This window comes from Hemicordylus capensis, chromosome 2 (assembly GCF_027244095.1).
Source record: "Hemicordylus capensis ecotype Gifberg chromosome 2, rHemCap1.1.pri, whole genome shotgun sequence".
NCBI lineage: Eukaryota > Metazoa > Chordata > Lepidosauria > Squamata > Cordylidae > Hemicordylus > Hemicordylus capensis.
The window spans coordinates 255,978,751-255,992,718 of NC_069658.1; the positions used below are offsets into that span (position 1 = coordinate 255,978,751).

The 13,968-nt window shown below is 46.1% G+C and overlaps 1 long non-coding RNA gene across 1 annotated transcript; it reads left to right on the plus strand.

The window, feature by feature from the left end:
- The first annotated feature begins 624 nt into the window (after positions 1-624).
- Positions 625-13,352, plus strand: LOC128346550 (uncharacterized). Its single transcript, XR_008317041.1, has 3 exons — positions 625-748; positions 3,709-3,822; positions 13,070-13,352. It is a non-coding gene; the product is annotated as an uncharacterized LOC128346550 (long non-coding RNA).
- Positions 13,353-13,968: the final 616 nt, after the last annotated feature.

Here is a 13,968-nt window from a genome sequence, read left to right on the forward strand (position 1 = left end):
CAAGGCCAGCATTAGCGGGTGACCCCATCCTTGTCCCCCTTGCCCATCCATACCGCTCTTCCCGATCTCCTGGCTGCCCTGCTTTCTGGGCATGCCATTATTTTATCCTGCAGATCACCAGCAAGAAAGGAGCTTCTAGCTTGATTAGCTGGATGCCTTTCTCTCTAGTGGGGAGAAGGAAGTGGAAATGGAAGCTCCGCCTCACACTGCACCTTAAAGCCTCAGTCTGGCCAGAAGGTAGGGCAGTGGGGAAATGGGGAAGGAGGGCATGCACCGGTGAGCAAGGTGGGGCTGTCCCTGCTCCCTGGGGCTGGTGTGGGCACCAGGAAACTGATCAGCCTCGGGGGGGGGGGTTGCTTGTATTGTAGGGAAGGGGAAAGAACTTCTGTCAGTCAACACTTTCAGAGACAACCATGCCCCCCCCCACCTGTGAGTGATGATCAAAATATAAATTCAGAGAATTGTTTAAGAAAGCTTAACTCCACCTTAGAGAAATCATGTTCCAGAACGTTATGCCTCCTAATTGCTTTCCAGTAAAATTCTTATTTCACAACCCTGAACATTCATGTCATTGGCAGTTCCTGTGCTTGTGGAGACTATAAATTCCTCACATGTGCCTTTCCAGATGCTTCCTGAAAACAAGATCTCTGATTTTTTTTGCAATCCTCCTAGTCTGCCTGTGCGAAACTGACAAAGATGGACAAAATGCTTCCCTTTGCCTTATCTCTTCTGATCTGCTGGACAGTTGGTGAGTCTTTCTAGAGGGAGGGGATAGTGCACAAAATTGGGTTCTAGTCTGGTGCCAGATGAAGCTGAACTGGGGAACCCATCCATGTAGCATCCTGATGCATAAAACTGTTTATAAGAGGTAGACATTGAATTAAGAAAATATGAGAGAATTGCATTTTCATTCTAGTGTCCCAATATGGACCAAATCGACAGTAATGCATTGCTGATGGTCTCCCCGTTTTCTCTACTGTATTCATAGGTGGTGAAAATGAGGGGGCATTTAGTAATGGGGAAGGTGAATAATTCTCTGCAAGTTGCAGAAAGAAGGAGAGCACCTTTGGCTAGCAAAAGGGATGGTGAAAGCAGATGTCGGTCCAGCGTCCAGGTATCCGCATTTGCCCTGTGTAGGGTCAACTACCTTGCTGGTGAGATGTCAGAGGTAGGAGATTAGCAGGAGGAGAGATGGTCTTGTAGTAGCAAGCATGAATCGTCCCCTTTGCTAAGCAGGGTCTGCCTTGGTTTGCATTTGAATGGGAGACTACATTTGGGTACTGTAAGAGCCCACATCCCCTTAGGGGATGGGGCTCATGCTTGCATGCAGAAGGTTCCAAGTTCCCTCCCTGGCATCTTCAAGATAGGGCTGAGAGAGACTCTTCCCTGCAATCTTGGAGAAGTGTCTGTCAGTCTTCAGACAGTACTGAGCCAGATGGACCAATGGTCTGACTTGGTATAAGGCAGCTTCCTATGTTCACCACCCTATTCCTCCTCCTATATGCCTTTCTGGGTCCTTGTGCTGGCCTCTTTCTGTAGGACCCTCCCCCACCCTTAAAGGTATGCCGCCCACTTTCGAACCGGCCGAACCACCCTTCTTTCGAACCAGTTTGGAGGCCTTTAAAAGGGCCTCCAAACAGGTTCATGCACATCCCTGTCTCTTGCTCCTCACAGCTGTTCTCTCCCATGAAGTGGAGGCTCTCTCTTCTGTCCTCAGCCACCTCCCTGATCCTTGCTTCTACCAAAGCTCTCGACTCCATGCACTGGTCCAAGTCTCAGGTTTACTATCTCTTTCCCTTACCCCACTTTACATTTCCTCTCTCTTTTCTCCTTTCCCCAACTATATTTCCCTGTAATATCCCTAGCAACTGTTGCCAGGGGCGCTCTTCACTCTCTCAACCCTTTCCCTTCTTTACTGCCTCCAGATGTATCTGCCACAAGGGAAAGGTGTTCAGTAGAGTTTGTTTGGAAGATTGAGGAGAACTCGTGGGGAAAAGGCTGGATACTGTGAAGGTGGAAGGGGAAACAGAGATTAGAAATGATGCTTAAGGGTGGAAGGATAAGCAAGGCAGAACTATTGAGGAGAGAAGGGAAAGCATGATAAATAAGTGGTTTAAGGGAAGGGAGGTGCAGTGCTTTGGTTCAAATACTCATTCATTGAGTGAGCTTGGTCCAGACACTATCTCTGAGCTTAACCTACCTCACAGGGTTGTTGTTGTGAGGTAAAAGCGGGAGGGAAGAACCTTGCATGCTGCTCTCAGCTCTTTGGAGGAAATGTGGAATAGAAATGTAACTAATACTAATAATATAACATGGAAAAGGAAATTGTGGGGATCATGAGGCAGGCGAAGATGACTAATGAAATGGAAGCCATTCAGGGGCTTGTGGGGTTGAATATGTGAAGATGGGATAGGCAGGCTAAGGAGAGAGTATGTCTATGGTCGAACAAGCCAGGGAATCACGTTGATCCAGGAAGAATCAATTTCTTGCCTTCAGTATCACCTCCTAGCAAAATGTGATTGTGAGCGAGTGAGCGGCAGGAGGAGAGCGAGCGAGCGAGCGAGCTGCGGGGGGAGAGTGAGTGAGTGATCTGCAGGGGGGATAGCGAGCGAGCTACGGGGGAGAGCGAGCTGCGGGGGATGTCACAGGCTCAGTACACAACTGCACAGATGCTCTGTGTGGGGTCAGCTAGTTTTTTTTTAAAAAAATGCTACATGTTGGGGGGACTTTCTCCTTGCCCCCAACTTCCACCTCGCTGCAGCCGCCACCACTGCGCCCTGGGCAAAGAGGTAAAGTTTCCCCTCTACCCTGTTTCTCGCAGCCTACTGCCACTGCATAGTGACATTTTTTGCAAAAAGGCTAATCCGCCTCTGATGCCAACATCAATGTCAGAGGGCAGAGCCAACCTTGCCCATACAGCCCTTTCCTATCTCCTATCTGCCTAACATTCTGGGCATGCCCGAGTGTTAGACTGTGAGTCAGTGGCAGAGGCAGTGGTGAGGGAGGCGAGGATGGAGTTTCTAGCATGGAGGAGCAGCCTCTGCTCTTTCCAGCCACTGCTTCACTGGCTGGATAATTCCTCGCTCTCTTCCCCCTGTGCTTTGCTCCCAGAATGGGATGGACAAACCACACAAGCCGTGTCACTGGGAGGCATGGGAGAAAGAGCGCAAGAGAGAAAATGACCCCGTTACCCAAGCAGCAGCAACAAGCAGAGGCCACCACTCGATGCTAACCGCCTCTGTTGGTGACCTGCCATTTAAAGCCCCAGCATGGCTAGAGGGCAAGGCAGCTGGAAGACGGGGAAGGGCAGCAGTGGTGAAGGTGGTGGGGCTGGCCCCACCCCCTGATTGTGATGTCAGTGTCAGGGGGCTGGGCCACCACCAGAGTGTGATGCCAGCACTTCTTGGCATCACCTGAGTGCAGAAGCCTTCAGACCAACCCTGATATGGCTGCCGCTTAAGGAGGCAAAACCAGTAAAATCAAGGTTGAAGGAGGAGTAATTATTTACCCTGCACTGAGATGCCCTCAGCCCAAAGGTGGAAGGAAGTCTTGTCATGGACCCAAAGATGGAAGGCAGTATTGTTCTTCCACTCAACTTCGTTAGAGAAGGGAGGAGTCCACAGTGACCTCTCATCCATTTCACCAGATCCGAGGCCACAGAATTAGGCACATATTAATCTCTGTTCAATGCACTGCTTTCTCTCTCAGCTCAAGGTTTGGTGTGCAATCAGTGTAAATGGTATCAGGACTGTTATGGAGAAAATACGACATGTGTTACCGAGCCTGATTATCCATACTGCTATACAGCTGCAGTCTTAACAAGTAAGTTCTGGAATATCAAAAGTATTGTGGTCACTTTGGGTACATTCATTTCAACTAGTATTCTGAACAATAAGAACATAAGAAAAGCTTTGCTGGATCAGGCCCAAGGCCTATCTAGTCCAGCATCCTGTTTTACACCAGAGCTGTCCCTAGGGGGACACGGGGCTGGGGGTGAATTAGCATGTGTGGGGTCCCCTTAACATTTTGATCTAATATGCATAATATGTAAAACACAAATGCAAACTTACACAATTTAATACAGTTGCATTCCAAAATTGAATTATCTTGCAATAAAAATCTCATTTGAAGGAAGACACTTGGATTCCCAACACTTAACTCAATATTAGATGGTGGCCACTGGGAGCAGGTTATAGTTAAACAATCTGTTATATATGTTGGATAATTTGTTGAAAATGCAGTCATATTTCCTAATGACCTATAGAAACCAAATTTTGCATGAACAATCCTGCCACTGAAATTAGTTGAATGCATTACTATTTATACTTTTACACCAGAATATGCTGAGGGTAAGGTTTAAATATCATTATGCTTGATGTTGTTACTTAAAAAAAAAAAAAAGAACATAAGAATATAAGAACAGCCCTGCTGGATCAGGCCCAAGGCCCATCTAGTCCAGCATCCTGTTTCACACAATGACCAACCAGATACCACTGGAAGCCTAAAGGCAGGAGTTGGAGAGGGTATGCCCTATCTCCTACTGTTACTCTCCTGCAACTACCCATTTGTACCCAGAATGTTGGGGGCAATATGCTAAATCATTGTAAACAGCTTAGAGAGCTCCGGCTATAAAGCGGTATATAAATGTAAGTGCTATTGCTATTGCTAACTGGTACTCAGAGGCATCCTGCTTTTGAGACTGGAGGTGGCCTACAGCCCTCAGATTAGTAGCCGTTGACAGACTTCTCCTCCATGAAGTTAACCAAACCCCTCTTAAAGCCATCCAGGTCGTTGGCTGTCACCACATCTTGTGGCAGAGAATTCCACAAGTTGATTATGCATTGTGTGAAAAAGTACTTCCGTTTGTTGGTCCTAGATTTCCTGGCAATCAATTTCATAGGATGATCCCTGGTTCTAGTGTTATATGAGAGGGAGAAAAATTTCTCTCTATCCACTTTCTCCACACTATGCATGATTTTATAGATCTCTATCACGTTCCCCTGCAGACGTCTTTTTTCTAAACTAAATAGCCCCTTGCCTCATAACGGAGGTGCTCTAGGCCCCTGATCATCTTGGTTGCCCTCTTCTATGCCTTTTCCAGTTCTTTGATGAGGAACTTTGTCGAAAGCTTTTTGGAAGACCAGGTATACTATATCAACTGGATCACCTTAACCACACACTTGTTGACACTCTCAAAGAACTCCAAAAGGTTTGTGAGGCAAGATTTACCTTTGCAGAAGCCATGCTGGTTCTCCCCCAGCAGGGCCTGTTCTTCTATGTGCTTTATAATTTTATCCTTGAGGATGCTTTCCATGAATTTGCCTGGAAAAGACGTTAAGCTAACCATCTTTTAATCTCCCGCATCACCCCGGATCCTTTTTTGAAAATCGGTCTTACATTGGCTACTATCCAGTCCTCTGGTACAGAGCCTGATTGTAGGGATGTGATATATTTTTGCAAGGAAGTTGACAATATCACATTTGATTTCTTCAAGGACTCTCAGGTGGATGTTTTCTGCCCCTGGTGATTCGTTAATTTTTAGTTTTTCCAGACAGTGTAGAAAACTATCACATCTTTCTTACTCAGTCCTTTAGCTGCTGTCCATGAGAAACCCAGTTCAGGCACAGGTATACATTAAGTATCCTCTGCTGTGAAGACAGATGCAAAGAACTTGTTTAGCTTCTCTGCAATCTCCTTATCCTCCGTAATAACCCCTTTCATTCCCTCATCATCTACTGGTCCAACTGCTTCCCTGGCAGCTTTCCTTCTTCTGATATATTTAAAGAAGTTTTTTATATCCCCTTTGATACTTTTAGCTAAATGTTCCCCAAACTCTCTTTTCACCTCCCTTATTGTCTCCCTGCACTTCTTTTGCCAGAGCTTGTGTTCCTTTCGGTTCTCTTCATTTGGGTATGCCTTCCAATTTTGGAAACAAGCCTTCTTCCTCTTCATAACTCCTTGACTTTACTTGTTAGCCATTCTGGTATCCCCCCAGTCTTGGTGGTACCGTCTCTCCTTTTTGGTATACATTTGAACTGGGCTTCTAGTATTGTGGTTTTAAGTAAACTCCATGCATTCTGAAGTGACTCTCCTGATTTCCCCTTTCTGTTTTCTTTTCACCTTCCACATTTTAGAGAAGCCTCCTCTTCTGAAATTCAAAGTGTCTGTGTTATACTTCCTTCATGATTCTCTCCTCACATGTGTACTGAATTTGATCACACCATGGTCACCTGTGCATGAACCATTTCACCTCAAACCAGGTCAGCTCAAAGGTTCAATTGCAGCCCGAACCAGGGGCAGTTCGGTACGCAATATAACCAACCCAAGCCAGGTGTGGGCAGACCGATTCAGTGCCCAACAGGTGGCGGTGGGGACAGTAAGAGAGGTAGTGAAAAGGTCTCCTTACCACCAAGCACACTTCCTTTGGTGCAGCCCATTGTGAAAGAACACATGATCCTTAAGAACATAAGATTAGTGGTGAGTCCGAACCGGTCCGGTGGCCATTCTAAGGAATGGCCGAACTGCCGGACCGGTTCGGCTCTTGGTGGTTCGGGTCCGGGTGGGGGGTATGACTTTAAGGGCGGGAGGGCTTGCTTACCCCTCCCGCCTCTTCGGCCCCCTCCAGCGCCCGTATTTAACTTAAAAGCGGGGCGCTGGAAACCAGCCGCCCCCGCCGCCGCTACCGCCACCCCCCCGAGCAGATTAACAATTAAGGGTGCCCCTGCCGTCGCCCGCCCGCCAGCCAGCCAGCCAGCCAGCCAGCCCTCCCTCCCAGCTGCCCGCCTGCCCGAGTGTGTCCTTACCCAATGCTTGAAGTAAACGAGAGGAGCTACCGAACGGAGCTCCTCTCGTTAGCAAGGCCTCCAGAAGACTGAAGGCGCTTTGCGCGCATGCGCGCACCGCAAAGGACGCCGGAGGCCCGGTCTACCCGCTGGGAAAAGGCCAGGTAGACCGGGCCTCCGATCGCCGGAGGCCCGGTCTACCCTGCCGGGCCGGGTAGACCGGGCCTCCGGCGATCGGAGGCCCGGTCTACCCGGCCCTTTCCCGGCAGGTAGACCGGGCCTCCGATCGCCGGAGGCCTGGTCTACCCGGCCCGGCAGGGTAGACCGGGCCTCCGGCGATTGGAGGCCCGGTCTACCCGGCCTTTTCCCGGCGGGTAGACCGGGCCTCCGGCGAGCTTTGCGGTGCGCGCAAAGCGCCTTCAGTCTTCTGGAGGCCTTGCTAACGAGAGGAGCTCCGTTCGGTAGCTCCTCTCGTTTACTTCAAGCATTGGGTAAGGACACACTCGGGCGGGCAGGCAGCTGGGAGGGAGGGCTGGCTGGCTGGCTGGCGGGCGGGCGACGGCAGGGGCACCCTTAATTGTTAATCTGCTGGGGGGGGCGGCGGTAGCGGCGGCGGGGGCGGCTGGTTTCCAGCGCCCCGCTTTTAAGTTAAATACGGGCGCTGGAGGGGGCCGAAGAGGCGGGAGGGGTAAGCAAGCCCTCCCGCCCTAAAAGAAAGGGCCCCCCGTCGGTGCCCGTCCGGACTGGGCCGGACCGTGCACATCCCTACATAATATCAGCCCTCAGAGGCATATCTAGCGTAAATAGCACCTAGGGCAAGCACTGAAATTGTGCCCCCTGTCCAAACTTCTGACACCCATTTTTCAGATAACTTTACCATAATATCAGCTGAAAAATACAAGTCAAGCTCATTAATCTTTTAATATTTCAAAAACTATTTAGCAGTGGATGTAGCTGGACGAAAAAATGCTGGAAAACTACAAATTTCAGTATGCTGGGGCTCATGAAATACCCAAATACTATGTGGAGTTGTACTTGGAAAACTAAACAGAAGTGCCTGTCTAATTCTCTACTATGCATTGTAGTATCACTATTATATAAGTTTTAAAAATAAATGGAGAATTTGACATTTCCCAGCTACTCCAAAAATAATTAAAGGATATGCAGAGTAAATTGTGTCACTGCTTGGAATATATTCTAGTATTTCAGAAAGACAGTTAAAATGAGAGAAAGAGAGCAAGAAACTCCCAGTGGGCCTTAATACTAAGGATTTCACACTGATTCAAAGACAAACTCACCATTAATAGCCATATTATTAAGACATCACATTTAACTCACTTATCACAAGAAGCAAAGTAAGAGCAAATGAATACAATCCTAGCTCATAAGCTTCAGCTCAGTCTTCACAAGCCCTGATTCTCTGTACATAGTGCCAAACTGAATATGTGTACAGTGACATATTATATTAATTTTTTTTAAAAAAAGAATTACCTGTAGCCCCTTTGGGGGCTTCCTAAAGTCTGTGGGGGGAGGTCTGCAAAGGTTCCCCCTCTCCCCACTGGCCTCTAGGGCCTTGCAGGGACCATTTGAGCATGTGTGGTGGCCATTTTTTAAAATAATCATTTTTTTAAAAAATGGTCGCTGAAAACAAAATGGCCATTGCGCATGCTCAAATGGCCTCTGTGAGGCCTGGCATGGCCTAGGGCCTCACAGAGGCCATCTGAGCATGCACGGTGCCCATTTTGTTTTCGGTGGCCATTTTTTAATTTTTTTAATTTTAAAAAATGACGCCCCCTTCAAGTGGCACCCAGGGCATGTGCCTTGCCTCCCCCACCCTAGATACACCTCTTCCAGCCCTGCTGGATCAGGCCCAAGGCCCATCTAGTCCAGCACCCTATTTCACACAGTGGCCCACCAGATGCTACTGGAAGCTTACAGTCAGGAGTTGAGGGCATGTCCTCTCTCCTTCTGCTATTCCCCTGCAACTGGTTCTCAGAGGCATCCTGCCTTTGAGGTGGGAGGTGGCCTATAGGCACTATCCTTCCTCTTTACCAAGCCCATGGTCTGCTCAGCAGTGGCTTGATTCTGGCCTGCATGCAAATAGTGTCCATGCATGTGCAGAGACCATGCAAATGGCATCCGTGCATGCGCTGGGGTGAGAACTGAGGCACTGCTGAGTGGGCAACTTGGTAAAGAGGGAGGATCACACGCACATTTGCTATGGGCTGTATTGGCAGGAGTGGTGGTGCAGGTTGTGTGCTTGATGGGTAAGGAGACCTTTTCACTACCTCAGTCACTGCCCCCCTGACACTTCACATGGGAGGTGGGGTCCCCCACCCCTGTACTTTTAAAAGTAGGTGGATAGGGTGGTGAACCCAAGAAGTGATGTTGTTAGGTGGACATGGAATGTTGCAAATCAGAGAGCCTGTTGAAGAATCAAAATGAGCATTGGCAGAATATATCAATGAAAGCCAAGAAGAAATGCTACAGGAAGTGAGTAAGACAGGACTGTTGAAAATAAAGGAATCAAAGGATGAATACAAAAAACAGCAGATGAGGAATCTATGAGAAAAATGGCACAACAAACCATTGTATGGCCAGTTCTTTAATGACATACAATTAAAAGTCCACAATAGTACAGCATTGCAGTGGTTAAAGAAGGGGACACTGAAGAAAGAAACAGAAGGTCTCATTTTTGCAGCCCAGGAACAATCACTACGAACAAATGTTATAGTAGCAAAAATTGATAAGACACAGAAAGACAGTAAGTGTCAGTTATGCAAGGAAGCTGATGAGACAGTTGAACACCTTGTATGTTGTAAGAAAATCACACAGACTGATTATAAGGAAAGACACAATAAAGTTGCTGCGATGATCCACTGGAACCTTTGCAAGAATTACAAATTGCCAGCAAGCAAGAATTGGTGGAATCATCCAATTGAGAAGGTCACAGAAAATGAGGAGGCAAAAATCCTTTGGGATTTTAGAATACAAACTGATAGGCATTTAGTGCACAATACGCCAGATCTGACAGTCATCGAGAAGAATTGGGTTCTGATAATTGATATTGCAATCCCAGGGGATAGACAAGTCAGCGAAAAACAGTTGGAGAGAATAACTAAATACAAGGACCTTCAGATTGAAATCGAGCGGCTCTGGAAAAAGAAAACAGTAGTAGTGCCAATAGTTGTTGGTGCCCTTGGTGCAGAACCAAAAGAACTTGAATGCCATCTTGACATCTTGGGCATCGATAAAATTACAACACATCAGCTACAGAAGGCCACACTACCAGTGCCAGTCAGAAATCAAATCACTGCTAAACACTGTCCGTATATTCAGTAGCGATATAGCAATGGAGTTTGGACTAGACAAGTGTGCTGCATTAATAATGAACAGAGGGAAAATAACAAAAACAGAAGGAATAGAACTGCCCAATGGAAGCAAGATCAAGAAGCTGGAAGAGAAAGAACCTTACAAATACTTGGGCATTCTCCAGGCTGATAACATCGCACACACTGAAGTTAAAAGAAAAATGGGAAGTGAATATATCAGGAGAGTTAGAAAAACCCTCAAGTCCAAACTCAATGGTGGGAACACCATACAAGCCATAAACACCTGGGCTATACCTGTTATCAGATACACTGCAGGAATAATAGACTGGATCCAGGCAGAGCTAGGGACACTAGATCGTAAGACCAGGAAAATCATGCCCATCAATCATTCTCTGCACTCCCGCAGTGATGTCGATAGGCTATACCTCCCTCGCAGCTCAGGTGGAAGAGGAATGCTGCAAGTCCATCAAACAGTAGAGGAGGAGAAAAGAGGCCTTGAAGAATATATCAAGGACAGTGAAGAAGATGCACTTCAAATGGTCAATAATGCGAAACTATTCAACACCAATGAAACAAAGCAGGCCTACAAGAAAGAACAAGTCAAGAACCGAGCAGAAAAATGGAAAAATAAGCCACTGCATGGTCAATATTTGCACAATATAAGTGGAAAATCAGACATCACCAAGACCTGGCAATGGCTTAAGAATGGCAACTTGAAGAAAGAAACAGAGGGCTGCACATACTGGCTGCACAAGAACAGGCACTAAGAACAAATGCAATAAGAGCAAAAGTCAAAAAATCCACAACAAACAGCAAGTGCTGCCTTTGTAAAGAAGCAGATGAAACTGTGGACCACCTAATCAGCTGTTGTAAAAAGATCGCACAGACTGACTACAAACAAAGGCATGACAAGGTAGCAGGGATGATACACTGGAACATCTGCAAAAAATACAAGCTACCTGTAGCCAAAAATTGGTGGGACCATAAAATTGAAAAAGTTGTAGAAAATGAAGATGTAAAAATATTATGGGACTTCTGACTACAAACAGACAAACATCTGCCACACAATACACCAGATATAACTGTAGCCGAGAAGAAAGGAAAACAAGTTAAAATAATCAACATAGCAATACCAGGGGATAGCAGAAGAAAAAGAAATAGAAAAAATCACCAAATACAAAGATCTACAAATTGAAATTGAAAGGCTGTGGCAGAAAAAGACCAAAATAATCCCAGTGGTAATTACACCCTAGGTGTAATTCCAAAACAACTTGAAGAGCATCTCAACACCATAGGGGCCACAGAAATCACCACCGGCCAATTACAAAAAGCAACTTTACTGGGAACAGACTACAGGTGAAACTCGGAAAATTAGAATATCATGCAAAAGTCCATTAATTTCAGTAATGCAAATTAAAAGGTGAAACTGATATATGAGACAGACGCATTACATGCAATGCGAGATAAGTCAAGCCTTAATTTGTTATAATTGTGATGATCATGGCGTACAGCTCATGAAAACCCCAAATCCACAATCCCAGAAAATTAGAATATTACATGGAACCAAGAAGACAAGGATTGAAGAATAGAACAATATCGGACCTCTGAAAAGTATACAGTGTACTGTGCTTGATTGGCCAGCAAACTCGCCTGACCTGAACCCCATAGAGAATCTATGGGGCATTGCCAAGAGAAGGACGAGAGACATGAGACCAAACAATGCAGAAGAGCTGAAGGCCGCTAATGAAGCATCCTGGTCTTCCATAATACCTCATCAGTGCCACAGGCTGATAGCATCCATGCCACGCTGCATTGAGGCAGTAATTGCTGCAAAAGGGGCCCAAACCAAGTACTGAATACATATGCATGCTTATACTTTTCAGAGGTCCGCTATTGTTCTATTCTTCAATCCTTGTCTTCTTAGTTCCATGTAATATTCTAATTTTCTGAGATTGTGGATTTGGGGTTTTCATGAGCTGTACGCCATGATCATCACAATTATAACAAATTAAAGCTTGACTTATCTCGCTTTGCATGTAATGCGTCTGTCTCATATATCAGTTTCACCTTTTAATTTGCATTACTGAAATTAATGAAGTTTTGCATAATATTCTAATTTTCCGAGTTTCACCTGTATATTCTGAGACGATATCTATAATAACAGCAACAACATTGATAATAAAATCCAGCCATCCCAGGTTCTTGGGAAGTACTCAATGTCTGGATAAAACAAACCAGTCAATAACACCGGTCTGACTGTGTAAATAAATAAATAAATAAATAAAAACGGGGAATCCTCACTTTATTCAGTCTTTGCAGAGTGGGAGCTGGGTGTAGTTCACCCTGTTCAGGTAAGTTTCCCTTACTGTTCAGGTAAAATACCCTGGTGGGCAGTGTTCTCTCTAATTTTTTTCAATTGTGTGCGGAATGAGTTTTGTTCTGGGCAACAGTATCAAGGCAGTGTGTGTACAATTGCATTCAAAGTGGGGCCTTCCTGATTCATCCTAAGTGGGATTTAAAATTAACTGAGCGGACATTAAAAAAAACATGTGAGTCCATACACGTGCGCACGCCTTAGAGGGAACACTCCTAGTGGGTAGAGGTGACTGTGGGGCTGCCACCTGTCTATATTTCAAAGAGTTCTCCAGTTATCCTCCCCAGTGGGGAAATTCCAAAGCACACTTAAGCATTTTGGCCCCATGTCATTCAGTGTGGTGAGATCCAGGGAGGGGTTCTTCAGCAGATGTTTTACTTCTGCAGCTTTCAAACATAGATGAACTTTCCTCTCTCTCTAAGCTCTCAGGGAAGCATTTTCTACCCTCTTTATCCACTTGGCCAGCACACCTCTATCTAGCACAATCCTCCAGGATGGGCAAGGGGCAAGCAGATATTTAGTGAGAAACCAGACACCATTGTTCGAAACTGACACTCTTGCCTTCTTCTCTACCTCTCTAGGGGAAAATACTTTTCAGAGTTATGGTTGTGCCTACTTTGAGCCCTGCAACAGCTGGGAACCGTTTCTGGATCAGGACAAGACATATGTAATGAGATGTTGTAAATCTGACTACTGTAACGGGCATTCTGTCACTGAGCACTTTCGTTCAGCATTCTTCCCATAAGTCATATTTCTCATGCACCATCTTTTCTAACCCCTGACATGTAGCACATGTGAATCTGGCTTCTCATATCAAGATGGTGCACCTTGACCTGTTGAAAACCTTGGAGGTGAAAGAATAAACATTCATCCTAATTCCCAATGTCTTTTCTGTGTTTTGTATGTGCGATATGTATGTTTCCATGTTGCAGGGATTTCATAGAAACATGTGTGCTATCTCTCTCACTAGAATAGAACATGTTGTATTTCTGTGACATTGACAAGACCACTGCTGCTATAGGCCAAATGCTACATTGCCTTTTACATTGAGGAACATTCAGTACTATTTTGTCACCACTAGCGGCAGAGGTTGGGCTAGCTAGTGCAGCAAGCCCTCCCAGCTAATCTAAGAATTGAGGATGCACAGCACTGGAACCTTAACAGCAGGAGCGGCTTGTCCCAACTAACTTGAAGGGAGTGGAACTAAAAGAGGCACAGCTGCCTCTCCTTCCCAAAAGCTCTCTTGCTCCTCTCTCCCCCATAATAAGAGCCACGCTGCCTGCAGACTGGCCATTCCCCAGGTACAGCTGTGCAGGCTGATCAATCATGCACACTCTGGGCATGTGCAGCAGATTGCAACATGCCTTTACAGGAGATGGAGAACACTTCTCCTAATGTCGCCACAGGCACAGTACATAATTCCGCATACAATAAGGATATTGTAAACGGGGGTGAGGGCCCCCTAGGGGAGGAGCAGGAT